At 39.3% G+C, this 12,227-nt stretch overlaps 1 pseudogene; it reads right to left on the bottom strand.

Moving 5' to 3' along the window:
- Positions 1 to 10,835: 10,835 nt before the first annotated feature.
- LOC126012346 (agmatinase, mitochondrial-like) lies at positions 10,836 to 11,893 on the bottom strand (annotated as a pseudogene).
- Between the last annotated feature and the right edge of the window lie 334 nt (positions 11,894 to 12,227).

Raw genomic sequence — 12,227 nt, forward strand, 5'->3', positions numbered from 1 at the left:
GAAAAATACAGGTACACTCAATTTGCATGCCAAAAACACTCTCTTTATATGTACAGATATATAAATATAAAAAAACATTTCACATAACACCCAATGGTCTGGCAGACCACTTAAATAGGATCTCATGTCCACATAAATGAAGCTTTTTTAATAAGAAAAGTTGTTCTAATTTTGAAATGGTGGGAGATAAATTGGCATTAGTTTAGTTTTTCTGATTCATCAGTTTCTATATATTGCAGAACATTTTCTTCTGGGTCTTCTGTGAGCACATGTATTGCAGAAGTCTGCATCCAGCAAAATGAAAGTTTTCCCTTTCCTGAGATTAGCAAAAAACTGCTGCCTTCACGTTTCTGTGCAGATATGCCTGCTAAATGCAAGCATTTCTCCAACTCATTCTAATCCCCGAACAAACTCAAACTTGCTCTACATGCAAGCTAAATGTGCTAAAGCATTCCAATGTTTTTGGCTGCTTTTTTTCCCTCATTGCTTCCTATTCACTGAACATCCTTTTCAGTCAGTTTTCATTGTGTCCTCTATCATGTTTTGTAAATGGCTGAACTAAAAATATTCTCTATGAGTTCTATTTATCATCAAATATTTCCTTTCCCTGATCACAGGTGATCCTGTGGTGATCCTGATTGGCAACATTGCATGCAATCCTAGTCCCCTGTGGCCAGCTAAAATTTGGAAGCAGAAAGGCAGGGAACACACTCTACTTCTTGCATTTGCTTCCATCTTAGGACACAAGGGATTTCAATGAACAATGAACAATGGCCCCGATGTTAACATGGTCTCACTATTCTCCCTCCTCCTAGGAAAGAGGGACTTTGACTGATAGGCTCCTTGTCTTCTCTATACCTTGTCATCAACACTAGGAAATTCCTCAGTTATGTGGCCCACATTCTCAAAGGCAGTAAGAACATCCTTTTTTATACAACTTTGAAATCCATTTACATGGTTGGATTAAGCATCTCAAAGATTTAGATAATTTAAATGCTCTCTTATGAAATTGCGAACCCAAGATTTTTATTCTTTTATCTTTCCAGTCAGTTCTTTGACACTATTTAACCACAAACAGAGATTTTCTTTACCATCTAGATTGTTTATAGTTTTCCATTGTGAATAGCACCACATCCATCCATGTTACTTATGCTTGGTTAGCATCCACCATGCTAGGTAGTGTTTGACCCTGAAGCTACATGGGCTCACAGTGTACCAGGTCTCCAACTGCATTTGGTATGAGAGGGCATTTTATTTGCAGACATCCTGATCCTAAAATACTCTTGGACAGAGCTCTGTCTTCCTCTTTTGTCCCTCTTTGGCTGGAACTCAGTAAATGTTGATTAACATATTTAGATTTCCTAATATTTTAATGTCATACCTGAGTCTTGCCAAAACATCTCTCAATACTAGTACTTCATACTCTTACTGATACCAAACGTTCTTCATCTCCTGAATATATAACACATTCCCTACTCCTTGGCTTTGATTCTTATTTTTTATAATTGAAACCCAACTACAAACATGTTTATTATCGTGGTGTTTAAATAAAGATATTATTAAAATTTTTATTGTCCCTTCCAGGATTGTCCTTATCTACTATTTCCTCTAGCTATTTTAATCCTTGACTTACATGGTAAGTCAAGTAATACCTCATCTTCCTCTTTACACTCAGGGTGGGTGTCTTTCTCTGGATGTTTGTAACACTTAGAATTATTATTATTCTTTGGTCATTGTCTTTTAGAAAACTCGCACTTGTATTCATTGCAGCCCTACTTACAATAGTCAGACTCTGGAAACAACCAAGATGCCCTTCAACAGAAGAATGGCTAAAGAAACTGTGGTACATATACACAATGGAATATTATGCAGCCGTCAGGAGAGATGAAGTCATGAAATTTTCCTATACGTGGATGTACATGGAATCTATTATGCTGAGTGAAGTAAGCCAAAGGGAGTGAGATAGACACAGAATATTCTCACTCATCTATGGGTTTTAAGAAAAATTAAGGACATTATTGTAATAATCCCCAGAGACAATAGAGACGAGGACTGGAAGGACCAGCTTACAATATGAAGCTCATCATAAAGACTGGCGAGAGAAGTTAGGGAAATAACTACACTAACAACTGTCATGACAATCTTAATGAGTGAGAGAAGTAGAATGCGTGTCTCAAATACATGCAAGGGTTGTGAAGGAGTGGGGGCATTGGTGGTGGGAATGTTGCATTGGTGAAGGGGGTGTTCTGTTTATGACTAAAACCCAACTACAACCATGCTTTTAATCATGGTGCTTAAATAAAGGTTTTATATATAAAGAAAACACAGTAAAAAGTTTTTATTTTTAGAGTAAGTCTTAAAAGACTTTCAATAAAAGCAAGACATATTTACTGTTACTGTCTACTTCCTTCACTAAGTGAGGGTTTCTTTTGTGCCCAACTTGGTATCTCTGGGGTCTACACTAGGACTCAGCAGTGTTATCAGGTGGTGCCTGGTGATAGGACCATAGTCAGGATTGCCTTTGTGGTCTGAAAAGAGATTAACAGAAGTCAAGATGCTCCCTTAGAGGCAACTCTGAAAAAAAAAAAGAAGCTATATTCATGGTTGCCAGTTTTCTTCCTTTAGCAATATTAAGCATTCTCCAAAAAAAAAAAATACTAGCAAGCCATGTAGTAGACAAAAATAACAACATAAAACAATGCCTTGTTTCAGTTTCCACAAGGGACCAACTAGTCATGGTTTATGCTTGCCTTTCTCTGGTTTATTTCCTTTCCTCAATGCCCCCAGAAGTGCTGAGGCTGTATCTCATTCATTGCCATTCATTTCATGTGGGTCTCACTTCTTCAGCCAATCATTGCTTGACTCTTATCATCTCTCTTCTTCATTGTTTGATTCTCCTTACATTTAATTCATTCTCATCTCCCCACATAGCAAGCAAAAGGAACACATGCATCAGGCCTAATCTCCATATCTGCTCCTCACCCTGGCCAGCACTTCACTTTAGACAATGACTTTTGCCTATTAGGCCTGTTTGCTTTTAAGATCCTTATGTAGGAACTTCTCTGAAAAAGCAAATATTCTTTTTAATTTTATTAAAATTCCTTATCCATCTAGCCCCACTCTTTTATTCTTTCTCTGCTTATCTTCTGTAAGCGACTTGCTGCCCCTTCAAAATGGTTTCCATTCTTGCACATCTGGTTTCATCCTTATATACATTTTCATCTTTATATACATCTTTATATACATTTATATACATCTTTATATACAATATCAACTATCTGAAGGCACCAACTATTTATTTTCTGAGAATTCTCTTTATGACATAAACTTTCAACTGTACTTCTAAGTCAGACATGCACCAACTTAGCACAAACACACTTTGTCCCACACCCCCTAAAACTCAATATAGTAAAAACACATAGCTCGACTTTGCCTACAAATGGCACACTCTTTAGAAACACTCCACCCGAAAGCCAGACATATAGGTTTTATTCTAGAAAATTTCTTCCACCTGGCCTCACAACTATTATGTTAAAATTGGGGGCTCTAACTCCCAAATGTCTCCTCACCTATGTCCATTTGCTATTATCTTCTGCCAGCCACTGTCCTAACCTCACCCCACCCTTGTTTTTTGTACCTGACTTTTCATCTCTGGGGAATGCAAAGTCTCTGCTCACTGAGACTTCCAATAAGCCAACTCTGTATTCTCCATCACACAGAGAACATTGACCCAAGTTGAATTTTTTTTTTTGGTTTTTGGGCCACACCCGGTGATACTCAGGGGAAACTCCTGGCTATACACTAAGAAATCGATCCTGGCTTGGGGTACCTACCACATGGGACACTGGGGATTGAACCGAGGATAGTCCTGGGTCAGCCGTATGCAAGGCAAGGGGCATACTGCTGCGCTACAGCTTGGGCCCCCAATTTGACTTGGCAGCCACTCCAGGCTATGGGTATCCTGCTTGGGTTATTGGATACTAGTTCTTTTTCCTCCTATCTGATCTCATTCAGTAACCATTTTTTCCTAATTCAGTTTCTTCCCCACCTTTGTCGATCACTGATGCCACTTATTTCATCCTGAAGTATTTAAGGAAAGTGTGGTGCTCTCTGGGAAGCTCTCTTGACTGAAATTCAAGTCAGGTTTAAACATTCCCCTATGGTATGCTCAGCTATTTCTTTCCATGTCTATTCTGGAAAATAGTGCCATTCAGTCTTCAAAATGACACCTTCAGAGGCCGGGGCGATGGCACAAAGTGCTAAGGCATCTGCCTTGCTGGCATTAGCCTAGGATAGACCATGACTTTATCTCCCGGCATCCCATATGGTCCCCCAAGCCAGGAGCAATTTCTGAGAGCATAGCCAGGAGTAACTCCTGAGCTTCACTGGGTGTGACCCCAAAACAAAAACAAACAAACAAACAAATAAATAAAAACAAAACAAAAACCAAAATTATACCTTGGAGATGAACTTAAAATGTTTGGAGTTCAAAACTTTTGTCACTTCTAACTGTATGACCTTGGCCTGACAGCTTGCTTGTCCTATGGCTCTGTATGCTCACTTGCTAATGGTGGTGTTTACTTTGAAAGGTGAAGAGAGAGAGAGGTGTCTAATGATAGAAGAGGGGATAACAAAGTTATGATGGCATATACTTGCATATATTGCATATACGTGCATACTATATAGTCACAGGAGTGATGAAATCATGTAATTCACTGCAACTTGATTAGAACTGGAAGATATCATGTTATATAAAGTGGATCAGAAGTGTGTTATATATAGATATAGATGGAATGTATATATATATGGAATGTATATATAGATATAGATGGAATGTATTAAAAGTGGGCAAATAATGCCAGGAGTAATAACTAAGTATAATCAATAAGCTTGATATTGACCTAAACCTATCTTAAATTTTTAATTTTTTTACATTCCAAAATTTTAATTTATTTTGAATTATTTATTTATTTTTCTTATTTTTTCTTTTTTTCAATGCCCTCCATCTCCCTCCTTCCCCACCCCTTGCTTGTATTTGAGACAGGCATTCATTCTACTTCCCTCCCTCATTAACATTGTCATGATAGTATAGTCATCTCTCTAACTGAGCTTCACATCGCAGAGTCAGTCTTTTCAGCCCTAATCTCTGTTATCACTGGGCATTATTACAATAATGTCTTTTGTTTTTCTTAAAACCCATAAATGAGTGAAACTATTCTGTGTCTATCTCTCTTTCTCTGACATATTTCACTCAACATAATAGATTAATCTATTGGGCTATACCTGGTTACACAGAGGGCCACACCCTATGATTCCATGTATATCCATGTATAGGAAAATTTCATGAATTCACATCTCCTGACAGTTGCTTAATATTCCATTGTGTATATGTACCACGTTTCTTTAGCCATTCATCTGTTGAAGGGAATCTTGGTTGTTTCCAGAGTCTGGCTATTGTAAATAGCACTGCAAAGAATATAGGTGTGAGAAGGTATTTTTTTGTATTGTGTTTTTGTGTTCTCAGGTTATATTTCTAGGACTGGCATAAATGGATCATAGGGAAGCTCAATTTCCAATCTTTTGAGGAAGCTCCATATTGTTTTCCATAAAGGCTGGACAAGGCAGCATTCCCACCAATAGTGAATGAGACTTCCTTTTTCTCCACATCCCTGCCAGCACTTATTGTTCTTGTTTTTTGTAATGTGTGCCAGTTTCCGTGGTGTGAGATGGTACCTCATTGTTGGTTAAACTACCTTTAAATCTTGGTTATGAGTACAATCTCTCATCATGAATGCTTTCTGACATGTCCATGAAGCTAATGGTGGTATCATGTTAACTGAAAGCAACTGGCTCTGTTCATCAAGTTGAGAATCTACCACTTCACCCGAAGGGCACGTGTATTAATTAGCAGAAATGTTATTCTGGAAACCTCTATATAAGCATCAGCTGTGACAAAAAGTCCTTGGGGACACACAGAGAAACAAAATTTAAATTTTCTGTCAGGAAAATATAGGCAAACGAGTGAGAGGGGAAAAGAGAGTCTGACTTCTAGAATTATTTTTCCTGAGACTCCTGGAATTGGGCTCATCTTCTTGAGGAAGAAAGTCCCCTCAGAGAATTCTCCTACCTCTTCCACTGCCAACATTCCAGCCAAGAAGTGTGTGAAAGCCTTCTGGGAAGGTGAACTAGGAAGACCAACACTTTCTATAAAACTGTTGTTGTCCCCACTCAGGACTGGGTCTGTTTACCATGGGCAGATGAGATGTTACATTTACAGAAACGCAAGAACCACTCACATATGGAATGGTCTGTTTGCTTGCTTCCTTGAGAGGATTTGCCATATGTTACTTCTAAAATGTTACTAACATGGAAGTAAAAAAGTTTGGACCCAATTATTTTATGCTGTGGTTATTTAAAAATACTGCCTGGATCATTGTTTTGTGTTTTGTTGTTGTTTTCTTTTCTTTTCTTTTTTTGATTTTTTGCTGTGTTTTGTTTTTATTTCAGGACCATGGTTATTGTTTGGTTGTTGTCTTTATTGCTTTGGTGCTTTTCGATTTTTTTCTGTATTGTTATGTTTTTCTTCCTTTCCCCCTTCTTCTCTTAAATTGATATTTACAGCCTCTAGAAGGACTCCTCCCATTGTTTGCTTGTTTAATTTCTGCCCTTTTTTCTCCCTTCAAACAGAATCATATAACTTGAACCATCTTGTTCTGCCTCATAAATTGGGGGGAAATAATGGAGAGTACCAAGACCAAAAAGTTGTATGAACATTGAGTAGAAATAAAAAATGATCAGATTTAAACACCAAATCCAAAACCAACGACAACAGAATCTACCAATCTACAACAAGCTAGACACAGAGGGGACCACTTATACTAGCAGCCCCAGGGGGCAAAGGACAGGGATATGGGATGCATGTTGGGAACAGGGGTGGAGGGAGGACAATATTGGTGTTGGAAATGCCCCTGATTCAATGTTACTATGTACCTAAAATATTACTGTGAAAAATTTGGTCAAAACAAAAATTAAATAAAAATAAAAATAATTAGAAAAGTACTGCCTAGATCAGACAGATAGTAAAGTTGGCAGAGCACTGGCCTTGCATGTGGTACTAGGTGGCCCATATGGTCCCACAAGCCTTGTCAGGAGTGAACCCTAGTATAGAGCAAGGAGTAAGTTCTGAGTATGGCCTCCTAAAATAAAAAAATTCTTTTACAGAAATTCCATGATTCCCAAAAAGAGTGGATTTTGTTTTATTTACATTTTAATTCAGGGCTAGAATACCCTAAGTCAGATATGTCACAGAGATCTATGATACAATCTTTAGGAAGTGAACCCTGCAATTAAAAAAATGCTTGAGTATGTCTAGGTATTATCATCACAGCATTCCCCAAGACGTGCTGCCCCTTCTTCTGCAGTTTAAGAAATAGGGATTCCAAAAAAGTGAGTAGTTTACCCAAGGACTAAGGCTTCTTCTTTTTGGGTGAGCTAATTTTAAAGTACCTCCTGCTCTTTCTACTCTATCCCAGGCTATTAATTAATAAAAGGATGACCAATAGAATTAGATTTTCCCGACTCTCCTCTTATAAACACTATACTGTATAGTTATCTAACTGTAGAAAAATACTTATTTTGTAGAAGGTGAGTTGGGTTTATTTTTATATCTGACAAAGCATCAGATGCAAGGGGAACAGACCTGGAGGATGGGGACTCAGATATAAGGAGCAGCATGAGAGATTGTGGAGGAACAGGGGTTTCCTGTTTTCACCCTGCTTCCATCACGTGGAGATTCTCTCTAGTTCCATGTATGTAGCATAGCCCTGACATTTACCAATTTTCAGAAAACCTGGAAGTTGGTGGGCTGCAAATTCTAAAAGTTGAACTTGTGTCTGAGGAGATAGACCCTGGTAAGATAAGAACTGTGCCAGCTAACTCCTACCTTCTCCATTCAGATGGCATCCGAAAATCACAGGACCTTCAAAGGGTCTTCTGGATCCAAATGAAGCTGAACTGAACAAGGAAGTCTCTGTTTTTTCTTTTACTGTGTGACTTTTTAAAAAAATATATCCTTGACTAAATAAATTTTAATCTTATATCTTCCCTTTTTTCTTTCTTCCCTTCTTCCCTCTCTTTGTGTTTAGATGGCTCCTGTCGTTACTCAGGGGACCATGCAGAATTTAGGCTACCAGCATGCAGAGCTTTTGCTCAGCCTTTTTTTTTTTTTTGGCTACATCCAGTGGGCAAACTCCCCACTGCTGTGGTATCATTCTGGCCCTTTATCAGGCTGTTGATCTTTCTCCTTATCTCCCCAGTTAAAACTTTAGAATTGGACCTTGTACAGCATGAAACCCTTTTGGGAAATGGGTTGACTTAAATTTTTTATGGCAGAATGCAATTTATTGCTCATACAGTTCCATTTATTATGCAGATATTAATATTTTATTGGAGTCTTGTAGTACAAATTGAGGATACAGACTCACAAGCTATTAGACACAGGCCTGAAGGGTGGCAGTCTAGCACTGCTTAAGGGTAACAATGTTTAAGCCTGGTGAGAGTTTCAAGAAGCATGTGGTGATGACATCCAACATAATAACCTACCACATAAGCCATCTTCCTATACCCAAAGATATTGCTCTTTATGGCTTATTTTTCCCTCAGTATTTTATATTTAACTCTTATTCATATTCTATAGATCACCTTACACAATTTTCTATTTTAACCTCCATCTTTTTAGAAAATAAACACATACAATAAAAACTTTAAATCTATATTCTCTCATATTATTAGGCTGGAATGGATCACTATTTGTGATCACAATATCATCTTGGGAGCAATTCTAGAATAAGGATTTGGGTCTTTATTCAATACTGTGTATCTACCCTTTAGGATTTTTTAGAAATTTTGTTTGAAGAAGTGAACACATATAATAGGGCAAGGACCAGCCTGAGGCAACAAGGATTAGGAAAGGTCATACTCACATTTTAGTTCCAATTTGATGAAATCTGTGTTACCCAGGTTTTCAAGAAAGACTCCTTTGGGAATCAATGTTTTGAAGTAGAAAGAAATATCAGCACTTGTTTCCCCTTGGAAAGTGGAGAAGTGCAGGTAGGAAGATGGGTTGGGAAAAGAGGCTGCATTCCAATAATTTCCTGCAGAAAGAACAATAAGAGGTTATTTGTGCCTTGAACTTGATATTAGTATAAGACTATCTATTTTGAGCTTTAATGAACAAATAAGAATTACATATCTGGAAGAAAACCTTGTTTTGGTTTGTGTGCACTTTGTGTGTGTTATGAAAATTCTTACCTCTGAAAAAGGAAATACTAAGCCCATGTCAAAGTTAGAATAGATCCAAGATAAGGCTGATCATGCTAAGAACCATGACGACAACCTGAAAATTAACTTTAAGCTGGGATCTCCCAGAAGATGAAAAGAATGTATGTGTGCTCAGTAAAATTACCTGTCAGACTCAAGGGAAGTAACTTTGCTCTAACCAGTCAGTCAATACCCACTACAACTGCCTTGTCCCAAACACTCTGCCCTATAACTATCTCTTTCATTCAGCTCTATGAATCTCTTCTGAGTTGTTAGGTTGGATGCTGTACCATACATTAATAAAATTGATTCAATTATCATTTGAATAATAAATTGATGAATAAAAACTATTAGGTCAATAAACTACATTTTAAAATGCTGCTTTAGGAGCCTGAATAGTAGCTTAGAGGTAGGGTGTTTGCCTTGAATGCAGCTGACCCAAGATAGAAGCGGGATTGATCCAGGGCATCTCATATGGTTCCCTGAGCTAGGAGTAATTTCTGAGCACAGAGCTGGGAATTAGCCCTGAAGCTGCTGGGTGTGGCTCAAAAAAAACCCTTTCCCCCCCAAAATATGCTGCTTTAGATGAAACTATATATATATATATATATATATATATATATATATATATATATATATATACAGATTTTAAGGCTGAAAACTTAGAGTCTTCTTGAAGTGGGGGTGGGAAGCTTCTCCCCACCCTTCCATACTTCCAGAAATCCCCAATCAGTCACAGCCACCTCCCACAGCCACTGCCATATAAACAATGGCTTAGATTTATGATTAATTTAAAAAGAAATGCAAACCAAGCTAATTAAACTTACAGGTATATTAGTCTTGGTTTTTGGACTAAACACTGTGGTGCATTCTCAATGGTGGTGGTGGTGGGGGGATGTTTTGAGAAACATCCCAGTTATACAGATCCTAGAGCTCCTAGAATACATGGCTGAATATATGGCATGCGACACCTCCAAATTCCACATTCTGACAGCTCAGTTGGAGCAGAGCAAATTAGATAGGAAACAAGTATAACCAACTAAGCCTAATAAACAAAAAGAAATAACATAGAAAGCTCAACTAGCAACAGCTCAGTAAATATTCAGACAATGACTTGAATAAACCCATGGTGAGATATAACAATTTTCACAAATTTTATTGAACTATTTTTGATGAACTCATTTGCCATTTTGCTGTGATAAGCAATATGAAATAAATCTATTTGTGCTTGTCAGAATGCATGCTTGGAGGTGGATGGGAAACAGGGGATAATGGTGGAGGGAAGGCCACTCTAGTGCTAGGATTGGTGTTGAAACACTGAATGTCTGAAACAACTGTATTATGAACAGCTTTGTAAACAATGGTGTTATATAGTTTATTTTCAAATTTTTATTTTTTACAATGGAATTTATTTTTATTATGATTTAGATAATGTGGCTACAATAGTGTTAGTGTCTATAGATGGATGTACAGTCAGCAGCACCTCACCTCCATCAAAGTGCCCACGTAATCTTGTTTTATCTTTGGCACAAAGGGCAGGCAGTTTTCACTTTGGGAAGAATACAGAGCATCTCAAAGAGCAGGTTTGCTGCCAGGAGTGCTGTGTTCCCAGAAAGATGGTACATTGGTGAAACTTTCTTTAGGTCACAGCCCACCACGTTGAGGCCTTGACAACCCCGAATGATTTCCATGATATCCAGAGGCTGACTTGGAGTGAGACCTGCGATTTCAGGCGTCCCTGCTCCTGGGGCATAGGCAGGATCCAAAGCATCAATATCGAAGGTTATAGACGTAGGTTTGCCTCCCATCTGCTGTCTCACTTTCCCCATGAATGGAAACATCAACTTCATCCAGTAGTCTTCTGCCAGTAACACCTGGAAGCCCAGATTTTAGCAGTATCTGTAGGAGTCCAAGGTTGTGGAAGAGCCCTGGATGCCAAATTGGACCACAGGCTTACTGTCCAGGAGTCCCTCATCCACGCACTGGCTGAAGGTCGTTCCACAGTAGAGCTCTCCCAGGGCCTTGTCAACTGTGTCCATGTGCGTACCTATATGCAGCAACCCTACAGGGCCATGTTTTTTTTTTTTTTTTTTTTTTGCCATCGTTTGCAATATAGAATATGTGATTATGTGATCTCCCCAAAAGTCAGAGAAACACAGCCAGCCCCTACAATTTTCTGATAGGCCTCTCAAATGAGGAGGTTGACATGCACATCACCTAGGTCTGCAACCATGGGCCACAGTGCTGGGGTTGACGGTGCTAACCATCACAGATTCTTCCCGGATTCCCTGGCATCCAAGTCTCATCCCTGGCCGGTTGGAGGTTCCAATGTCCAGGAGCACCCCAACGAAAGTGGCATCGAGGCCCTCCTACAAGGCTTGCACCGGCAGTTGCATCATGGAGCAAACACCCATGGACCTGGCCACGAATTCGGAGCTGAGGGGCTGGCTGGTTTTGGGGGGCATCAGAAGTCCAACGGCTGGGGATATGATTAGTCCAGAGGGGGAAGCAGCTTTCATGTGCCCCCACCAGCTCCCAGGCCCCAGGAGCAGCCCGATGCCAAGAGCCTAAGCATTGTGCCTGCCCAGGTGTGCCCAATGGTGCGCGGATGCACCCATTCCTGGATCACTGCTCAAAGGGCAGGGAGCTTGGGGATTAACAGGCTTCCCGAGCTCTCCCCATCAGCCCCACCTCTCTCTGGACCCCGGACTCTGGAGCCTTTTTCTTTCTTTTCCTTCCTTCCTTCCTTCCTTCCTTCCTTCCTTCCTTCCTTCCTTCCTTCCTTCCTTCCTTCCTTCCTTCCTTCCTTCCTTCCTTCCTTCCTTCCTTCCTTCCTTCCTTCCTTCCTTCCTTCCTTCCTTCCTTCCTTCCTTCCTTCCTTCCTTCCTTTTTCTTTCGAGGGATGCTTC

Source organism: Suncus etruscus, chromosome 1 (genome assembly GCF_024139225.1).
Source record: "Suncus etruscus isolate mSunEtr1 chromosome 1, mSunEtr1.pri.cur, whole genome shotgun sequence".
NCBI lineage: Eukaryota > Metazoa > Chordata > Mammalia > Eulipotyphla > Soricidae > Suncus > Suncus etruscus.